Source organism: Phoca vitulina, unplaced genomic scaffold (genome assembly GCF_004348235.1).
Source record: "Phoca vitulina isolate PV1807 unplaced genomic scaffold, GSC_HSeal_1.0 scaffold28, whole genome shotgun sequence".
Classification (NCBI taxonomy): Eukaryota; Metazoa; Chordata; class Mammalia; order Carnivora; family Phocidae; genus Phoca; species Phoca vitulina.
Genome location: NW_022589731.1, coordinates 22,748,413 through 22,771,129, shown reverse-complemented (window position 1 = coordinate 22,771,129; position 22,717 = coordinate 22,748,413).

Genomic DNA, 22,717 nt, shown 5'->3' with positions numbered 1-22,717 from the left:
GAGTCCCCGCGCAATTAATGCGCGAAGGCGGACCAGACCCCTGAGAGAGCACAGACGCTGGAAGCTCGGGCCGCCCCAGCCGTCCAGCGAAGCCTCTTTTTTTCCGAAACCCCGCCTGGCGTGTTCCCGCAGTGGCCTCCGCCACCGGGTGCAGGGATTAGCAAAACCCTCCACTGGCTTTCCTGGGACTCCGGAAAGACCGGGACGTCTGTGTGCGCCCCGCCCCATGCGCCAGCGCGGTTACCCCGGCTCCCCCAAGCTCGCGGGTCTCCCGGGCTGCGTCTCCCCCTACCTCCGGCTCCCCCTGGTTCCCCAAAGCCCCCGGCTCCTGGCCTCCCTATTCCCCACCGGCTCTACGGGCTCTCTCCCCTCCGCCCCCCCCCATCCACCCTGTGCGCCTGGTGCCCCAAGGCTGGGTGCCTGGAAAGAGCGCCAGCCTCCAGGACTCCCAAGTTCTTGCCACCTGCCAGCGCGGAGAAAGGAAAATTCTCTGGGGATCAAGGTTCGGAGATGGGTCCCATCGCTACGAAATTCAGCGCCTGCTGTCATAGAACCAGTCTCATTGAAATTGGTTTCCGCCTTGGCTTTGTGGATCCTCAAAGCAAATACATTTAAATTAATTTAACAAACCAAAGTTTCAATCCTATTGCCCGCCTCCCCTCCACTTTTGGTGGTGGAGAGAAGGAGGAGGGCGGTGGATTGGGGCTAAGGATTGGACGGAGGGAAAGATTTGGACTTTGGAATTAAGGGTCCCATCTTGTGTCAGCCATTTATTCTTGGTGTGGCTTTAGATCTGTCAAATTGTAATTTCAAATTTTATGTAAAACAACCAATTTGTGGAACAATTTAACAAAGGGCAAGAGGAAGAGTCCCTCCATTGCAATATAGTCCTCTTCCCTTAAAAGTAACTGCCCTTAAGAAGTGCTGGGCGACCTCATGGCGGTTCAGGGGGTGATTCAGGGCTTCTAGAGGGTAGAGGCCAGCTCCTCAGCCAGCCTGTACGCCCCCTGCCGCTCTCCCCCTTCCCCAGAGATTTCTGATTGTGGTTGGAGGAGTACAGGTAGTGGGGATCCCAGGTACCTTTCAGAAGCTCCTCCACCCCATCGCTGCAGGGACAACTGGGGGGGCGGGGGATGGGAATCCTCAGGGTGGAAAACACTAACCTGCTTGTTCTGCTTCCATCAGCCAGAACCATCTGCCTCTCAGCTAAGCGATTTTCACAATTTTTCCTCACAATTTTAAACACGTGCCGCTTTCTGGAGATGTGACAAACTTTTTGGTAACAGCACCTTAAAGAAAAAGTCTCTCGTCGGCGAATATGGTTGCAAGCGTGACTCAGATGTGTTCATGATGAAGAAGCAAACTGTCTCAGCGCATGTACACCCCTTCTGCCCTCCCTCACTATACTTAGTTTGCTGAGAGTCTAGGCCCATTTCCACACTGACATTTTGCAAAGACTGCTGGTTAGGAGGCAGCTGTCCAGAAACCAGGCTTCATGAGGCTGGGACAGCACAGAAGCCACCCAGCTCAATCTTGACCCAAACCATGGGAGGCATGGAGAAAGAGCATCAGGCTCAGAAACACAGCCATGTGGGCGGGCTTCCCAGCACAGCCGCATGCACAGGACCTACAGCCCTTCTTCCTGTGTTCCCGCAGCAGATGTGGGTGTGTAGCTTCTGCAGAGGCGGGGAGCTTTTGCTCCTCCCTTGGGAGGGGTGCGGGGAGGGGGGTTGGATTGCCCAAGGCTCTGAATGTAGAAGACACTTGTCTTGGAGGAGTAACACTGTGATTTGGGAGGAAGCATTCATGTTATCACAGTGAACTGCATTACTGTGATAATAAAAGCAGAGATGCTGAATTTTAAAAAAACATCTTGGCTCATCTCTTACAATGAAAAGGAATAAAAAAAAAGATGATAGTTCTTTCCAAATCCCCTTTAATTTTAATAGCCTTTCTTTCTGTTAATATTGTAATTCTTTAGCACTTGTGAGTTTCAGGACTTCTAAGAAAATCAGATGAAGCTTCATGTAATTTCTCTCAATTTTGCTTTTATAAAAAGCGTTACAATTTGTGCAGGAAGGCCCATATTTTAATCACTGTTCTTTTCTTTCTGAGCCCGATGTCTGTCTCCCATCTCTGCTGTAATAGTCTCCTTATCTTTCAACAGATTGGACCCTTAAAATGAGTATCAGTAGATGGAGTATAGTCATTTGGGGGAAGAAATGTTTTAACACTTGAGTCAGAGTTGGACGGAACTCTGATGAGCATTTTTCCAAAAGGGAAAACAAAAACAAAAACAAAAACTCAGGGGGATGAAATAACAAGGAAAAAGACTCCATCTTCAGAGTACCCAGCTCCCCCTGCGCCCTCAGCCCTGCCCAGGCTGAGTTCCTAACAGAACTCCACCCTTTCCTCAAACCCCTGTCCCCCTTCCCCTTTATTCTCAAAAGTGACCCCACTGCCTACTTTGAGGATAGTTCTCCCCAACCTTCCTCCACCAAAATTCCAAGCCCCCCTGCAGCCTCACCCACACCTTGTTTTCCTCCCTTCTGGCCATGATGGGAGAGGTGTCCCTCTTTGTCACACGGGTCTATCTCCGAGGCAGGATTGGGACCAGGTAGGGCACAAGGGCCACCCGAGGTGCACCATTTAAGGAGGCACCCCCTGGCAGGGCCCCGAGTGAGAGGTGCAGTGTTCCCAGTTCTGATGCCCACAGTTCTCCCAGGGGCTCCCTCTGTGATCGTCCCCCGCCCCCCCCCGTCCCCCCGGGCCCCCCCCCTTCGTCCCCCCCCCCCCCCCCCCACCGACTACCGCATTACGGATCTCGGATCTCAGTGTCTCCAGCCTGAGTCCCTCTACAGATGCTGCTCCCTCTCTTTGCTTCTCTCCTGCCTCTGCTGGTGTTTGTTCTGTCCTCCCCTCTGGAAAACACACTCAGCCCAAACAGACAGCTGCCCAGCACAGTCTCTGGTGGCCTCTGTCTCCAGGAATCCAGTGATTACTTCCACTCCTCATTGCTTGACCCTCAGCAGCTCCTGATGCCTTCCAGAATCCACACCCCTTCCTCTCCCTGTCTTTCAACTCTGTTCTCTGATTGACCTCCCCTTTCCTGGCTTCTTCTCAAGCTCTGGGTTGGCCTGCCCTCCTGTTAGGGCTCTGTTTTCGTACCCCCTTCTCCTCCCTCTGTGGGTTTAAGTACCAACCAGTAACTCACGGTTTCTCAGACTCAGCACTCTTGACACTGGGCTGGATTAGTCTTCGTTGCCCTGTGTATTGTAGGATGATAAGCGGTGTCCCTGATGTCTGGCTCCTAGATGCTGGCCACACTCCTCCAGTGTGACAACTAAATATATCTTAGAACATTGCCAACCATTCCCTGTGGGGCCAAATCAATTCCAGTTGAGAACTCCGGAATTCACTAAAGATTCTGTTATTTTTGTCAGCCGTTTGGATGTCCTCTTCTCTAACTCAACATGTGCCAAACTGAATTCATCACCTTTCACACAAGAGCAACGACAGTGGCCTCTAGCAGCTGAGAGTGGCCCCAGGCTGATAGCCACCAAGGAAGCAGGAACTCCAGTCCTATAACCACCAGGAACTGAGTCCTGTCAGTAATAGCAATGACCTTGGAAGAGGACAGGTAGCCAACCTTGATTTAAGCCTCAAAAGAAAACCTAGCCCTGCCTTCCAGACGCCTGACCTGCAGAATCATGAGCTAATGAATGGGTATGTTTTAAGCTGCTAAGTTGTGGTAATTTGTCACACAGCAATAGAAAACTTAAACGCAAACAGAGCCATGTCATTCCAGTTCAGTGATCCCCCCCTTTGCAGTTAGAACGAGGCTCCCACTTCTCACTGAGCCTAGGCCTCCCCAGGGCAAAGCCCTGCCCCTGTGCCCTTACTTCTCACCATCTCTTGTGTGGGACTCCAAGAAAGGCACATCCACTGATATTCAAGGCTGATTGGCAGGACACAACTTGGTTGGAACAGTCTACTTAACTTTTTAAAACATTTGAAATTGGAGAGAACTCAAGCTTTTTGGTCTTTGAATAGACCATTTACAGCATCCACAAAACCTGTCCTTGACTTTTGCAGTTGTTGTCTTCCAAAGAAGGCCCCAAGTTCTGGAATGATATATGGATTTCCAGTTTCTCACTCTAGAAGAGGTCAGGTCAGGGGCCACTGTGGCCGAGAGCTCTGGCGGGAGTCAACCTAACCTTGGCCTCAAGCCACGGATCTTAGGTCAGTGACTCCATCTCTGCCTTCCATGTTTTCCCCACCTGTGAAGTGCTTTGACCTGTTAGGTTTCTTGATTAACACACATAACTGAAATATGCTTCAAACTCTTATCATTGAGAAAAAAGACTAAAGCAATGTTAGGGTTCTACGGATTGCCAAAACTTTTCTTCAGCTGGAGAAAGTAGAAGGTGAGAGCTTTACCTACAGATAAACTTGGATCCAAGTGTTGGCTCTAGTCCCAAGCACCTGCTAGCCCCCTCCAAGCCTCAGTTTCTCCATCTGCCAAGTAGAGCTAATAGTGCCCATCTCATGGTTATTATGAAGTCTACCTGAGTTGATACATGTAAAATATACATGTGAGTGGTTGCTATCTAGCATCTGTTGGCATTCTCTCTTTTTAATCAATCATCCATTGGCCTAGAAAATGAATCTTGTGTTTAGCATTGGTCTCTCTCTATAAGTTAAATATACTCAAATATGTTCTCTCTATTCTTGATAGATAACTGAGGAAAGGCTTTATTTATGAGATTTTTTCTCCCAATGTACTCCAGTTTCCTTTTATTAAGTAAAAACCTAACTATACTTAACTATAATAGTTAAATAGATGACATCTCACTGATTTTTCAACTTTTAAATTTTGTATATTTTAACTTTTATTCTCACCAAGATCAGAAGTTGAATTAAATTTTGTAAGTTCCTGCTGCATTTGCCTCATCTCTGTGCACATGGGTATTTTGTTGTTGAAGCTTTTAAGTGTAAATTATACACCTTTTGATTCTTTGTTCTTAAACATGTCAGCATACATCTTTAAAAAAAAAAGACATTGTCTTATACACTGTCTCATAATGATAACAAACACATTGGCAGTAATTCTATAATATTATCTAATACACACTTCATATTGAAATTTCTCCAATTTTTCCTAAATAACTTTTTAACCTTTTTCTTTTTGAATCAGAATCCAATGTACCTATGAGAGCAATCATGTATTGGTCATGTCCTTTCAGTTTCTTTTATCTTAGAACAGCCCCTACCTTCTGCCCCTACCCCAAAGTTTTTATTTAAGGGTACTGATTCTTTAAAAAAGCAGTCCAGTTGACTTGTGGGAGGTCCCACAATCTGGATTTGTCCAATTGTTCCCTCTGGTGATGTTAACTTTGTTAACGTATCCCCCTGCACTTCTTTTATGCTGTAAGTTAGGTTTCAAGATTGGTATAGATTCTGGTTAAGTGGTTTTACCCCATCACATCAGCAGGCACACAACGCCGGGTTGGTCCCCTCTCAATAACTGAGTGTGGTCATTAGGTTAAGGGAGTGACAGCTAGATCTTTCATTTGTAAAGGCAATTAGGAACTAATCTGTGGCATGATGCTTGAATACAATAAAAAAAAAATCCACTCACCAATTGCACTAGTAGGTATTTATCCAAAGGATACAAACATAGTCATGTGAATGGGCACCTGCACCCCAGTAGTTATCGCAGCAATGTCCACAATAGCCAAAATATGGAAAGAGTCCAGATGTCCATTGACAGATGAATGGATAAAGAAGATGTGGTGTATATATAAAAGGGAATAATACTCAGCTATCAAAAAGAATGAAATCTTGCCATTTGCAATGATGTGGATGGAACTAGGGGGTATTATGCTAAGCGAAATAAGTCAGAGAATGATAAATACCATTTGATTTCACTCATACGTGGAATTTAAAAAACAAAATAGAGGAACATAGGAGAAGGGAAGGAAAAGTAAAAGAAGATAAAAACAGAGAGGGAGACAAACCATAAGAGACTCTTAACTATGGGAAACAAACTGAGGGCTGTTGGAGGGGAGGTGGCGGGGGGAGGAATAATTGGGTGATGGGCATTAAGGAGGACACTTGATATAATGATCACTAAATTCTTCCCCTGAAACTAATAATGCAGTGTATGTTAACCAAATTGAGTTTAAATAAAAAATTAAAAAAAAAAATCCAGTTCCCCAAGTAAAAGGATCCCTGGGTAGGAATTGCTACTGATCTTATTTTCAGTTGGTGGTTGCTTCCTGAATCAGTCTATTGGGAGTTGCAACCTGGAAATTTCCCAATTCCACCACTCCATTAACATTTGTTAATAACTGCCTTTTCTTTCTGTAAAATAGGGCTTTCTGTCATCAGGTGTCATGACTTATCTGGTTTTCCCGAACTACAATTCCTATTAAAAAGACAAACACAAAAACATGATTCTTTCCCTTTATTGATCAATTATGAGAGTAAGATGTTGGTGAAACAGTCATCCTAATTGGAAACAATAAGTTTTGTTGGGTTTCTCTTTTTTTGAGTATCACTGTGGAGTCAGGATTTTTTTATGTATTTAATGTTTTAATAAATTCTCATTATTTTTGTGATGCTTATCTTGTCCCCAAACTGGGGCATTGGGAGTCCCTTTGAGCTGGCCACTGTGTCCCTTTGACATGGCCCTGCTAGTATTTGAATGTTTCCTTGCTTTCTGACACAAGATGTCACAGGTTCATTTTGTACTTTCCCTGACCCGGATCTTGAATCAGCTCTTTCTCCCGTGGGCCATGGTTCCCTTTTAGAGGGAATAGTATCAGAAACCTAAATATAGGGAGTAGAATGGTTTCCTGGGGAAAGAATAACATTGTCTCTAGACCTTTCAGTGGACAGAGCTAAGAAATATATATATATAATATAAGATTTATTTATTTATTTGAGAGAGAGAAAACATGAGTGGGGGGAAGGGCAAAGGGGGAGGGAGAGAGAGTCTCAAGCAGCTTCCCCACAGGGCATGGAGCCTGATGAGGGGCTCGACCTCACAACCCTGAGATCATGACTTGAGCCCAGACCAAGAGTCCTACACTTAACCAACTGAGCCACCCAGGCTCTCCTAAGAAATATACTTTTAAAAAATCATAGGTTAATATACTTTGTATTTAAATTTAACCTATAGGGTTGTTGGTTTTTTTTTTTTCTTTCAACTTTTACTCTATACCCATGTCTCATTTCTCTTACACTGGAAATCTGATTCCTAATAATATCAACATAATTACTTCTTGCTTTATGTTACAGTATATTTCTATGGTTTCAAACAGCCATACCAGTATCATTAGTAACAGAACAACTACTGAATGAGATTTAAGATTTCTTTGCACTTCTTTTTTGTCCTTAAAATAAATCCCAGTAATGAAGTACAGTCAAAGGAGTATGTTATAAAGTCACTTGAAAGGTCTCTTTTCTTTGTGTGGTCTGTTGCTGTTTTGGCAGTTAGTTATATTCCTCTCATTTCATTCCATGCATGTTCAAAGGCTTGAATTCGCTGAGGAGTAAGAAGCTGGAAAACACAGTTGGTAAGTGAATGGTGTAATGTTCACTTTCTTTCATGCATATATTTAATAAATGGGTGTGGTGGAATTTATATAGTGTTACTTGAATGTTAAAACTTATGGAAACCATTGGGATCACATGAGGGTGTTCTAAGTTTTATGGTAACCCTTACTGTCTTGCGTCTCTGCAGACAGGCAGACATTTGCAGACACGGAGTAGGACGACATTAACAGTGGCTGGCTTTGGCAATGAGGTTCCGTTTGACAGGCCAGCCTATATGTCACATTGAGTCAGGTTTGAGTCTTGGACCTGTCAGTTACTAACTCTGTGACCTTGAAGGAGTTAACTTGGACCCTCAGTTTACTTATCTCTAATGTAATAGTAACCATGTCCCAGGCCCTCCGCACCCCCTGGGGTAAAATGAAGTCATGCGTATAAAGCACTTTGCACATTTCCTGGCACAAAACATGTCAAATCGTGGATTTAGAGTGGCAAATAATAGTCATTTTTTTCTCTTCACTAGGCTGGATGTTTTTCCTTTTTTTTTTTTTTTAAATAATGAGTGTGGCTTGTCTTCACTGTAGCCACTCAACAGACCACAAACTCCAGTAAGCTGAGTTAAGACACTGAAGTCACCCTCTTTGTAACCACATGGTGGCTTTGCTTGTTGATCATTCCTCTTGGGAGTGTTCCCTTCCTTAATTATGTGACTGTAATGCCATCTAGTGGGAAGTTAGAGTCTATTTCCTCAAGTAGACCCGTTTGATAAGAAAAATCCCACATTTATGTCACATAATAGCTTAAGTTCCATCACTTCCAAGGAACTTAAGCTTAAGTACTGAAACTTAAGTAGTGAAACAGATAAGAGGAAAGAAATATTCAGAATCCATAGCCATCATAAGGATCTTTTTGAATGAAATTTTTTGAGGATATAATCATTCCTCAAGAAAGATATCCTACAAAGTAGGTAAGTTTGTTTTATCATAAAGTTTTCTTTTATATTTAAATTTTTTTAGAAATCAATTCATTTGACCTTTTTTATTAGTTTCAGAGGTAGAATTTAGTGATTCATCAGTTGCCTATAACACCCAGTGCTCAGTCCATCGTGTGCCCTCCTTAATGCCCATCACCCAGTTACCCAGTTACCCCATCCCCCCCACCTCCCCTCCAGCAACCCTCAGTTTGTTTCCTAGAGTTCAGCATTTCTTAGGGTTTGCCTTCCTTTCAATTTTTGTCTTATTTTTCCTTCCCTATATTTTTAAAATTTGAATTAAAAATTGTAATGCCAATTTTCATGATAATTTTGTTGAATTTTTTAACAAAGTGCTATTAAATACACAGGACTTTGTAATAGGCGTGGAAATTTTATTTCAGAGAAGGATCCGTTGAAGTTAAACACCATGAATATCTCCTTGATTTAAAAAAAAAGAAGAAGAATGTATTTGGAATGAATTTAAAGTTTCACTGATTATTAAGCTGAACGCATCCAGTTCGGAGTTGGAGGCAGGAAGTGCCTGGGGGCCAGTGGACTTGAGTTCCCATCTGGGCTGTCCCTTTCCCACCACGGGTGACCTCGGCTGGGCAGAGCCCTCACCCAAGCTTCATGTGTGAATGATCAGGTCTGTAAAAGCGAGACCTGCTTTTTTTACAACTCTTAACTTGCCAACTGTATGAGCATCTAAATCTTATTTTTACTAGGAAATGTATAGGGTAACATGCATGTAATAGACCAGGGTAGAGGCTGAGATGCTCTTGACTACTAGGGCTTTTTGATTCTTTGCTTGCAATTCTGGCTACATCCTATAATGACAAAATGTCCGAAAATCGTTTTATTTTCAATTTCTTATCAGTTTTTTTCTTAAGTTTGATCGATGTCCCCTGATTCCTGATCATTTTGATTCAGTCTTGAATTGGGCCAGCACAGGCAGGCGAACAGAAGGGGCTGGGCTCCTGGCTCCTCCCCGCCAGGGATGCAGGCAGACGTGATGTGGAACACGCAGGTGAAGGGCGCAGTTTCTCTGGCCATGTCTGCTCTGTGTAGGTGCCACACAGAGAAGCTTGCTGCCCCTCCAGAAATGAGGAAGTCCTGAGTCGTTTTCCAGATCTTGCTGTGGCCCAGACTGCCTCTCACTGTTCTGTCCTGACGCAGAGCATGAGCCAAGAATGCTCATGCCAGGAACCAAAAGGCCACGGGAGCTCACACTTTGCCTAAGTGGCAAGGAAATTAACATTTAGAAGCATGGACTGTGGAGGTAGGCAATCCTGGCTTGGAATCCGCTTCCTGGCTCTGTCCCTTTGCCTAAGTTAGCAAACCTCTCTGAGTCTCATTATTCCCACGGGTAACCTAAGTAATAATAGCATCTGCTTCACTGGGTCATGGAGGGTAAATGAGGTGATGCATGTGAAGCACCTGTTTACGGCTCTATACATTTTATTTTAAAGAGTAACTATTATAAATATTAAATAATTGTATATTAATAATGTAGCAATCACATTTTATATTTTATCATGTATGTTGTTACACATTACATAACATAATTGTTATAACATAAAATATATATTACTTATATATTTAATAATATATTAAATTAGATTAAAATATTGAATTAAAGATTTACTATACAGTATAATACTAATCTGTTAAATTTTAATTATTTGTTTACTTACTTAATTGGTTTTCTGGGACACCTGGCTGAAGGAAATGATGTTCCTATTTCCACATGATGATTACCTGTAATTTGGTTCTTAGCTTTTGCCACCTCCACATGTCAGTTAGACGAGTCTGGGTCTTCTTCCTCTTGCTGCATTTTCCAGGGATTTTTCAGGGGTTACCCCCTCGGAGTTTGCTTGTTTATAGTATTTTTTTAAACTTTTGGATTTCTGCAATTTTGTACATTTTGGGGATGCTTTCTGGAGCCGACTGGTACCCCTAGATCACACCCTCTGATCTCCATGGACTTCACCTGAAAGTTCCCTGTGCCCACATCGGCTCAAGCATTGTCTATGATGATCTGGAATTGATGGAAAGTGCACTGCGTTCAAAGGACTTCCATGCTGAACTCCCTGCCATGCCAGACACTGCCTTCTTCCCAGCCAATGGCTAAGCATTTGCTCAGTTGCCATCAGATTCTCCCAGGGCCTGGTGGAAAAGAAGTAATTTTCTCAGCATTTGATAACTATCCCCTGTGTCTTCAGTTACCTTTAGAAAGCTACTCACAGAACAGCCGCTCTGCAGACATGGAGGCAAACACCCAACATCTGTTTAGTTTCGTTACACATCTGTAGAGAATTGCATTAAGGAAAAATGAAACCAATCTAATTACAAGATGATAATTAGCTGTGGGTATCCCCAGGCCCAGTGGACGAGGATATCAGTTCAAGGTTGGCCCATGAACCTTGAGGCATCACCGGGGTGGTGGATTCCACACGCCTACTTTGAAAAGGATGGGTCTAGGAGTCAGGCTTCTTTGCCCACCCAGTCTAGCTGCTTCTGTCTACCAGCACCTTGACTACTTCAGAGGTGTTCCTGAGGGAAGAAGACCTCTGGCCAGGGAAGCAGATGAGTCACCATCAACGCTCAGGCCACCGACCATCCCTGTGCCCTGGACATGCCCCTTAAATTTCCTCAAACCTCAGATTGCTCTATCTATAAAACATGCCATATCTCAGAAAGGTTTTGTGAGGGATTAAAAAAATATATTGTAGAAGTATTTACAATGTGCTCTGCAAGATTATGGTAGGTTTTTTTTTTTTTCTCTACAGAAAACACTTTGTTGAGAACCAAATATGTACTCTTTTTAAGAAAAAGTTATGTTCAATGAAGCCTTTACAAAACCAGAAATATCTTCTAACCACTTATTTTTGAAAAAAATATTTTTAAAACGAATTCTAGCCCATTGATCTATTTCTCCTTACATATCGGTGTGGTTACAATGATCAGGGTGGGTTTTAAAAATAACAGGTTTTGAACACAGAGCCAGATATTGTCTGCTGCAGCCCTTCAGACTTCTGTCCTTCTGCTCTTTTGTTCTGCTAGGGTAAAAGCCTTCGGAAGCAGTGTTCCCAGCAGAAGCAGTCTTCCCTCGACTTCTGGCGATGCGAGGTTGCATCCGGCAGGTGCACGTACGAGCCGCTCTCTTTCAGGCGGCGCCTCCAGCCGAGGCACGGCCATAGGTCGAGGGCAGGAATGGGGAACTTTGGGAAGCTGCCGGCTTCGGCAGCACTTGCAGCGCTGGCAGGTGAGCTGAGTTCGTCCCACAGAGGTGGCCACCCACAGGTGATGGCTCCTGGAGTCCCGCTCAGGAGAGCAGAGACCGTGGACTGCGGGCTAAGAAGCGTTGGCTCCGGCCGGATGTGGCAGCTTTCTGTGTCGTCGTCATACCACCTCCATCCAATAATTTCATCATCAGATTCCCTGTGTTAAATCTTCTCTGCTTGTAATACCTAAAGTAATGTCTGTTTTCTTAACTGGGCAGTGATACTTTGCCTGTTAATTCGGTGCTAATTATTGGATTATTTTGCTGTTGCTGGGTCCCTTTTAATGGTATGATTCAGAATCTGTGCTATCAGCAAAAAAAAAATTATAACTCATCATATCTACATGTGCTTGGGAGCACACAAAACACCCTTACAGATGTGGTCTCATTTGTGATTTTCCAGTGGTCCAGAGGTAGGAAAAGTGGATCACCGTTATGCAGGTTGAGAGCACAGAAAGGAGGGGTGGTTCAGTCCAATGTGAACTATTAAATCTGATTGAAGGTTGACTCCACCTGTTAGAGGTGGATGTGCAAACACCCAGCACCGATACAGAAAGCACTCCTCCAGAAAGTATTCCCAGAAGGAGAAAGTGACTTCCCCAATTTCAACTTTACCTCTCTCCTCCACCCTTGATTGTGCAATACCCTGCTGGGTCATTTCTTTTTCCTCAAGGCTTGTTCATGATCATCATTTTAACAAGGCGTCATCTGCATGAAAGTGTGTGGAGCAAGGTTATGCCAATTCCTGTGATTTTTTTCCTTGGCCACACTTCATAGTTCTCATAAGTTACCAGAAGGACGTGTATTAAATGCTTAGTCAACAAGAATTTAATCAACACCTCAACAGTATGCCAGGATCTGTGTTAAGTCATGCAAGCATGAAACTGTCTAGAAGGAAAACACGGGTGAGGAAGGACTGAGGCAAGCATCTAAGTGCAGCACAGGACACAGAAGGACAGGATGATGCAAAGGCACCATATTAGTTCACTGTGGAGACATGATGTTGGCAAGGTTGGGAGGGCAAGAAAGCGCGTGCTAGGAAGGAGGCAAGCAAAGAGCAAAGGCTAAAAGAGCAAGCTGGAACAAAAATTTAGAGCAGGTAAGGATAACTAAGCTTGTTATAATGATATGTGTATGTAGTATTTTCTCCTCTAAGCCAGGAATTTTATAATGTGCCCAAGTTAAACTGAGGGTACACATACCTCAGAATGTATCAAATGTATCAAGACTTCTTCCCTGGCTCAATTTATTTTTTGTGTGAATGTTATTGATATTTCTACAGAAAAGTCCACAAGTCGGCTATACAAATTGACGAATTTTCATAGTGAATTCATCCATCCATCAGTACCCAGAAGGTTACAGCTCATTAGAGGGCTCCAGATGACCCTCCTGTCTTCCCAGCCATGGGCACCCCCATGCTGATTTCTAACATGGAAGAGTTGTGCTTGGCTTTGAACTTCGTATGAATACAATCATTACTACGTGCTGGTTTTGGTCTAGATCTTTCATTAAACACTTCTTTTGGAACAATTCAGCTATATTGTTGCAAGTACTTATAGCTCCTTTTTTATTTTTTTGCTATAATACGTTCTGTTGTATGACCATTTTATCCATCCTTCCTATAGGTGGGTATTTGTACTGTTTCCAGTATTTTGGCTATTAGATATAGTGCTGCTATGAATATCCTATACAAATCTTTTGGTGAAGATACAAATGACTTTCTAGGAGTAGAATTACCCACTCATAGGGTATGTATATGTTTAAATTTATTACACACTGATAATTTTATAAAGAGGTTACACCAATCTCCATACTAGACCTGCATAAGAGTTCTGCTCTGGTCCTCACCAACCATTTAGATGTCCAACTTATTCATCTTACTGACTCAGTACACTTTGGGTGGGTGGTAAGTGTAAGGTTTTGTCTTCAGGATTTGTAATAGGTCCATAAACAAAGTATCTCACCCTGAGCCCTAATGGTATTGGCAATGGGCTTTGTTTTGTGAGATGCCACTGAATTTTCAAATCTTGACATTTTCTTCCCTGAGAGCTCATATTTCTGAAACTAGAGCTTCTTTTTATAGCCTAAAACAGCTCTATACTCTAACACAGACCCAAAATCCAGGTTGTAGGGGGAAAAATGTTTCAACATAAATGAGAGATGTGAACAAGAACCTTAGCAAAAGTGAAATGTAAGACTTGAAAATCTAGCCGTAAACGTCTTCCAAACATTACTCACTGCTGCTACCATTTTGACATGAAGAAAAGAAAGGTCGTGAGCACATTTTGGAGACTTCAAATTGCACAGGGGTAATGCAAGTTGGTGGCTAAAAACCATAGTGTTTGAGTTTGGGATTGCTTAGTCTTGAATCTTCTTCCACTATGGTTTGTAAGTAATCAAGTTACTTAACCCTGCTAAACGTTAACTTCTTTATGCTTTAAATCGGGGTTAAGTTGTCTGTGACTACCTCACAGCACTTTAAACACCAAACGTGTTAACTCATATAAAAGAATTTAGCTCAAGTAAACTGGCACTCAGTAGGCTTTCAGTGTTTGTTAGCTAGGACATTTTCCTTTTGGTGGATTACTAGATTTTGATATCTATTTTTTAAATTACTATAATGAACTTAAATATGTTAATTTTTAATCCTGTAGTTATTTTGTTTTTGTTATTAAAGCAATGTTCATGATGCTAAATGGGTGAAAGCAAAATGTAAAGATCTCTTTCCCCCCATCCTCCTTCCCCACCTCCTTACCTATTCCACAGAGGCGACCACTTTTGATTTCTTCTGTTGGGCATTCTGAAGTTTCCTCCATAATTCTAAAGTACATTTTCTTTTTTTAATTAATATTTTAATCAAAGTAATACAAAGAACTTACAGCAAGAACTTATTTGTTTTCCTATCCCCCTACCTATTTTGCTCCATGGAAGTAATAATTTTTAAACTTTATTGCCTGGTTTTTAAAATTTTTACATGCACATTTAAATAATATGCAGATATTGTTATTGCCCAACTCATCAATTTTTAGCTTTACCTATTGGTTTTATTTTAAAAGATGGATTTTGGTTCACTTATACCTAATCCTCCAACCCATTCTCCCAGTTTAGCATCTTAATTTTTATTTAAATTCATTCTTAGTGTTTTATCTATTTTACTTCTGTAACTATCTTTCACTGCTGACCAAGCAGAATGGTATGATTACATTTTCTTTTATGTAACATGTTATTTTTCCAAGAGTTAATGAATGCCTCAGTTTTTAAAATTTACATTGTTTTCCTTGAACATCTAAGTCTTTCCATACCTTCAATATGTTCTACAAGGCATATAAGTACAATTCTTTACAAAGTCTAACTAGTCTGATGAAAATTACCTAGTTTTGTATATATGTCTGAGAAATCATCTTTCTGAAGTCCTTTTTTTTTTTTTAAGTATTTTTTTTTTTAAAGATTTTTTATTTATTTATCTGAGAGAGAGAATGGGAGACAGAGAGCATGAGAGGGGGAGGATCAGAGGGAGAAGCAGACTCCCCGCCGAGCAGGGAGCCCGATGCGGGACTCGATCCAGGGACTCCAGGATCATGACCTGAGCCGAAGGCAGTTGCTCAACCAACTGAGCCACCCAGGCGCCCCTGAAGTCCTTCTTTTAATTAATTTCTCTAAACCAGTCTTCCTGCTCTCTGTTTTCATAAGGACTTTCCTTTGCAATTATCCAGTGACTTTCTTTTTCCTCTTTCTTTCCTTCTTGAACCTCCTGCTTTCTGGGTCTCATATATTTCTTTTTCTTGGATTATATACTTCTTTTTAAGGTAGAGCACTTCTTGTTGCTTCACAAGAAAGGTGATTGAGAAGTACATGTTTTTGAGAACTTTATACATTGTACTTTCTACCTTCACTTTGATTAGTAGTCTATCAGGGTATGGATACATAGGTTGGAAATTATTTTTACATAGAATTTTGAAGATATTTTTCCATTATACCCCAGCCTCAAAAGCTGCTGAGAAGTACAAAGTTATTTAAAATTCTTGATTCCTGGGTTATGGTCTACTTTTTTCCTCCTTGGAAGTGTTTCAGGTCTTCCCTTGCACATCCTAGATTGACCCACTATTTTCTTGTCTTCTCTGTCCTATTAATCCTCTCTTCTTATTGTTCTACTTTCTGGGAGAAGTCCTTGACTTTATGTTCCAATTGTTCTATTTTTGTTTTGCTTTAGTTCTCATGGATATTTTCAACAATTTTTTTAACCAGAGTACTTTCTTATTTTTTGCCTCTTCCTTGTTATAACTTCTTGTTCTTGTTTCATGGTTGCAAAATTCTCTCTTACATCTTTTAGGATATTAGCTATAATTATTTTGAAATTATCTTCTGCATCCTGTGTTGTCTCTCTTTCCTTTGGGCTCCTTTATACTTTTTTATGTTTTAATCATTTCAATCTTTATTGTTCATGTTGGAGCCTATCATTAAAGATCTAGTGATTCTTGGCTGACCATTCATATTTAGGAGTGAGGCAATAAAAAAGTTGGTTGGTAGCTCATGTGTGTGTGCACGTGCATGCAAAACCAAGGCAACCTTGGAGTTGATCCCTGAATGTCAAGTCAGAAAATAATATGGAGGCAAATTTCTTAGAGGGATGCCCCAGCACTCTGCCTGGGTACAGAGCCTGCTTATGATATTGTGGGCCTGGGAGATGGAAGGACTACTGCATCACTGTTCATCTTGTACAATTTCACTCAATCTCCCTGTTTGAGTAAGACATTTTATTCCCATCTCCCTCTGTGCCTGATGCTCTTGAGTCTGAAACCCTCTTGTTTAGTAGCTTAAGAAATTAAGTGTTCTTTCTTTTATGGGTATAGAGTCTCAGAAACACTGGATGGGACCAGGAGGTGTAATTACTCTCTAATATGGATTTTCAAGCCATTCCTCTATCTTTAGTCCCCTGTGTCATCCCTGCCTTTCTCAGTAATTGGTACTTTCAATTCTCAGGATGTATTGGCTTGCTCCTAATAACATGATAAATCTAATATTTTGTAAGGATCAGCAAAGTTCACTAATTACCATAAAACCAAAAGTCCTTTATGCATTTGGGGACTCCATTCTCAGCAGTTACTGTACCCCATCCCTGCCTTAATTACCTGCCCCTCCATCCCTGCCTATCTAAGCTTTAAAACCTGTGAGAAGTTACAGTATTTATAAAGCAATTGCTGAAACCAGGTCTTTGACCCGTTCTTGTAAAATAGCTGATCTTAAGCGTTAGATCAAGACCCACCTGAGTTACGACCCAAAGATCATTTTACCATATAATAATTTTGTGTGGGAACCATAAAGTGTATAGACCTGAGTGTCTCTAACCTTCTGTTAGAGGGCCGTATAATTCCCAGACACTTGATGTCACAGAGGAGGAAATAGGTGGAAAAAGAATCCCTCTTGTGCTTTAAGGAAAGGTTCTTTGTCTAGTTCTATGGCAGGGCACAGCAGGGTGTAGATACCAGAACACCTCCTTGTTTCAAGGAAGCAGATGACACCGCCTTCCAAGCACTTAATAGCCCAGTTGGATACTTTTGGGGAGTTATTACAGCATTTGTTCCTAATGGGGAAACCCCTCCCCCTCAGCACAGGCAAGTCAGCCTCAGGTAACTTAATCTGCAAGACACCTTAATTGATGATACAGAAGATGGGAGAATGGAAGGCTTGAACATGGACACAGTTTAATTGCTCACACTAAGAATCACTCTTTGTTGGTGAGCTGACATCCCAGATGGCAGGACTCTTCTTTTCAACAATTAATCACTCAAGGGGGAAAAATAATTAGGACTCTTAACAAGTCAAAGCAAGATGGATACAAAAATTCTTTCAAGAAGTTACCTGGGGTCCAGAATCTGCCTTGAAGGAATCATGGTTTTATTTTCCAAGTACCTTCCTCTAAAAGCAGAGGTGCTCAAGTTACTAAATACAAAAGACAGCCCCAGCTTGGAATGAACAACCCAAACCACCTTTGAACTTTTGCAGTATTAACTTCCTACCATGTGCATGACTGTAATTCTGCCGGTAGCTTCAGCAGGCAGAACTTCCCAGACAGACCTTGATCCTCTGAAGAAGACAGCAGCGACAATGGTTTAGTTGACAACAATGTCATTTCCGAAAGAAAGGTCACAGGCTTAGTCTTTGCTGAAGCAAGGTGGATGTACCTTATTTGGCTCTTTACAAAATTGTGGCTTCCTGGAAAAAAGGAACAGCCATATCATGTGTCCTATCCAGTAACTGATTGAAGAGCTGTCAAAAACCAGACTGGATCCTTCTGGTTCTGATTTTATCTGAAGCAGGATTGAAAAGCACATATGTTGCCAGACAGAGGGTAGCAGCCCTAAAGTTCTGGGCAGTATCCCATTCCTTGAAGAGCAGGACAGATCCTACATGTCCCCCACTGCCTTGTGGATGTGGAAAACCAAGTGATTTTTTTTTTTCTCAAAAAGCTCTTTATTTATTTATGGAGTGTTGTTTCTGCACACTGTGTTTCAAAGAAGGGTCCATAAATATTGTATAATTCCTTTAAATAACGAGTTACTCTTTTTAAGCAGAAAAAAAGATTTAAAAAGTTGTCCCTTATAGTAATTTTCCTGGTGACTAAATGTATGGGGAATTACGGTGAATGATGATGTAATCAGAATGCATTTTGTGGGTTTAAAGACAAGTGTTAAAATATGTGTTTTCATGGATTAGTCACATTGGATAAAATGATTTTTAAAAACACCTATAATAATTCTTAGTGTAAGTGGTTGTTGCTATTTTTTCTTGGATTGAAGTCACTGGAGAGCAATTTAAATCGAGTTGGTAGATATTTACTCTTTCCCAAAACCGTGGCTTTAAAAAAGCCTTGTACATGTTTCTAAAGTGGAGTGGCTTTTCATTGTTGATTGATTTACATGCTCTTAGTGGCTCCTTCGGAAAAGAAATAAAATGTCTCAAACTGTTGGCACGCACTTCATCCTCCTCCACTGAAGGTTCAGAGAAAAACAGGAAGTAGAGATATCTACATTAACGTGTACATTCAAAATGAACAGAGAAATCTAATTTTAGGCCTATCAACCTTGATAGCTCCTTTTTAATCATTTGGATTTGAACAGATATGCAAATACGGGAATCAGAAGTAAAGAACTCACAATTTAGAAGTCACATCAGTGCTAAAATTGCTTGAGAGGTGGATAGATTTGTAATTCATTCATTACGTTCTGATCCCAGAAATCTGTGGTTCTATTAAGAACGGAAGCCAGAAATCATCTATAATGTGCAAATCCATATGAATGGCATGCTTATCGGTAAATGTCAAACCTGAGAAGCCACAGATGTCCCCTACACAGCTTCCTAGACTCGCCTGTGAATAGAGCATCACCCACTTTTTGGCACTGGGAAAATGAAGGCTGATAAATACATGAAGCCATGTAGCATCCTCCTACACAAGTATTCGGTGCATGAGATGGGTCTTTTAAAAACTCAGTAACAGAGTTCTTAAAATTTGAACTTCTATCATTTCTCTCATTTCCAGGTCAGAATTGGTCCTGTGCCTTATACCAGTCGGGGAATAATCGAGTTCAACAGTGATGCCAACCGAGGCAGGATGAGTCCAAAATGTATATTCTCTAGGAACCAAATGAAACTCGGGATCCTACAGGCATGTATAATATTAAAGTAAAGATAACAAAGCCTGTAGTCAGGTGAGCCCTGCTTTATTTTCTGGATGAAGCAGGACACTGTGTGGCTGGCTATAGTCCGGAGGTGTTTTCATTAAATCACAGCCTCTCTTGGAGCTCTTGATGCCCAGGATATGGCGCCCCACAACTCATCTGTCTTCCTGGCCAGTGAGCCACTGTACGATCAATTTCTCTGCAAAGGATGCTCATAAAATTTTTCAGAGGTAACTGCAGAACTCTCATTCCATGAAACATCATGGGGTGACGCATTATGATCAATGTTTAATCAAAGACAGGAATTAAAATATACAGCCAAGGCCTGTCAGGGTGGGAGAGGCGCTTCTGGAATGTCGGTGCAAGGCAGACACAAAGCAGGTCCAGCTGGGTTGCTAATGGTCTTGGCCATTTTCAGCATGTGGCTTCTATGAAATGACTTCAGGCTGCATTTGACACCTCTTCCCCCTCGCTCCTCCCACCTTCCCTCCACCCAGCTGGCCCTCATCCTGTGAAGACTTCCCCTTAGTGCTAACTTCTAGCTCAGCTGGAATTCTCTAGCAATCGGGCCTGAACTCACCGGGCAGGAAGGCTCAGCCACCCACAGGAGCAGAGCAGAACAGTTGCTAGATGGCTCAGGAACAGCTGCCCACGAGGATGCTCTGCATCAGCCCCAAGTTCCAGGACAAAGAAGTGGCATTTTTTTCCCCTCTAGGACCTTTAAAATTAGGAGAGGTGTAGGAGTGGCTCGCGGGCACTTGGAACATGACTTCAGATTCTGGGGCGGTTGATGTCTCTGCTTAGTCATGGAGAACCGTGGGCAGAATTCGAATGCTTCAGTTCTTACCCGGGCCCATAGCAGGGGCATAGGTATCATACTCTGTTTGGGGCCAGTTTTTCTTCATGTTTTATGAATAATGCTGCAATATGGGGCAAGTTGGAAACAGTAGCACAGCAAAGCACTCTGACTTCGAAGGGAATTTAGGGGGACGGAGATCTCGCTTTAAAGGCCAGAACCTGAAAGTACCCAGGGGACAGATCAATACTGTCTATTTTAGAATTTCTCGGTGTCCCCTGCGTGATTTTCCACTAAGCCCTGGATTTGGGTTCTTGCTGCCCATTTCAAGTGGCCATGGTTGGAGTGTTCCTATGGTATGGACTGGCTTTCTCTGCCCCTGGTTTCCAATGTTAGCCCATGGAAGTTATAATGGGGTCATTTCTGGCAAGTCAGGGGGCTGGCAAGTCCTCTCATTCACTGCTGGCTGACACTTGCTTTCTCTTTTTCTTTTCCTCGCTTTCCTTTTCACTCCCAGGGGCGCACACACACAGAGCTGTACTTTTGATGGGGGTCGTCTGATGCCACGTGTTCGTTTCAACATACAATCCAACAGCTTAATCTCATAGGTACTCAACAGGTGACTCTCAGAATTTTTGGCATCTTATTTTAGCTGGGTGGGTAGGCTGCCGCTCATACCCAATAGACACCCTTCAGAGTGTTGAATACTTTTTGTGAAGTGCAGGTAAAAACTTGTACAGTTGCCTAAATCATTATTTATGAGACCCTTGTGGTCTATCATTTTAGAAAATAACGAAAAGTATTCTATGTATTAATATTTCAAAGTTGATGAGCCAATAATTTGAATTCCATTTTTGAGGTAAGCTTTTATTTAAAAGGTAAAGAGATCTATATGTAAGCAGTATCTACCGCCATCAGTTGTCTTTGAGCCTTTACTTTGTATTTCAGTAATATGGGCATGTTGATAAGTTATGGTAAGTTGTATTTTTAAAAAGCTAGGTAACATACTTCTTAGTGAAAAACCAAATGAAGTATGAAGTGCCATTTTTAAAAGCAGTAATAAGATAAAACTAAAAATATATGCACATCTATTTATAAATACACATACATGTGTATAAACACATACATACGCATAGACATACATTTGCATAGACATAAATATATTTGTGCACATATAGTTTTTTAAAAAAATTTCTATTGCTTGACATTTCAGTTTCCTGATTTCATAGGGTTTCTGTCATCAATCACCTTGATTGGTGGGTGGATTGGTTTCTTAATATACTCCTAGGGGTTTATTACATTTTGTTTGCTGCTACTGAAACCCTGACTTATTTTTCTCTTGGGGCCGGGTTTGAATATAAACTTAAAATATTAACTATTGACAGGAAAAATGTCTCTCACCCCTCTCAGATTTCATATGTACTTTTATTTATTTTGTTTGATCTCTAATTCCTTTTTTAAAAATTTTTATTGTTACGTTAATCACCATACATTACATCATTAGTTTTTGATGTAGTGTTCCATGATTCATTGTTTGTGCATAACACCCAGTGCTCCATGCAGAACGTGCCCTCTTTAATACCCATCACCAGGCTCACCCATCCTCCCACCCCCTCCCCCCCCAGAACCCTCAGTTTGTTTTTCAGAGTCCATCGTCTCTCATGGTTCTCGAATTCCTTTTAACTCTCATGTTTTCACTCATCCTATCAAGAAGGAGATTTCATTTAAAAATAAAATTTCTCTGAATGTTTATAGCTAATTTAGCTGTGTCTTTCCCAGCCTCTAGGGTATGCTGTCTAGCGGGAATGCTTCCGCATCTAACTAAATGTCAGCAAACAAACAAACATCTTTTGTTGGAATGAAATAAAGCCTCCTAAAAGCATACAAAACTCAATATTATCTTTAAGTCTGTAATCTGTTAGAAATGCTTTTACTCTATGTTTCTAATTTCTAGCACATTTTAGTTAGATTTACAGGTTTGTAGAGCATTTGTCATATTCATTTACTTAGTGAATGAATTTATTATGGTTACATTAAATTATTTTCAATTGAACTTTGATAATGACCATTTATTATGACTGAAATATACTCAGATCTTGTACTTTTATAATATTAGAATTATTTTTGTTACACTTAAAAAATAGGCTTGGGGAATGTAATCAATGTTTTTTATAAGGGAAGGCAATTGGCTGGGGACTCCAAAATAGTGCTCTTCTCTCCAAAAGTGTCATCATCATCTTTCACTAGCAGAAAGCTCTGAGAGGAGTATCTGTAGCCCAAGGCTTGAGAGAGGATGGGGATGTGAGTTGCCCCACGAACATTGTCAGCAGAAAGCAGTCACATCATGCAGCCAGACAACCTTAATGGCCATAATTAAAGTGAAGGAGAAAAATGTTCACAGAAGTGCACTATTAAAGTATAATACATTT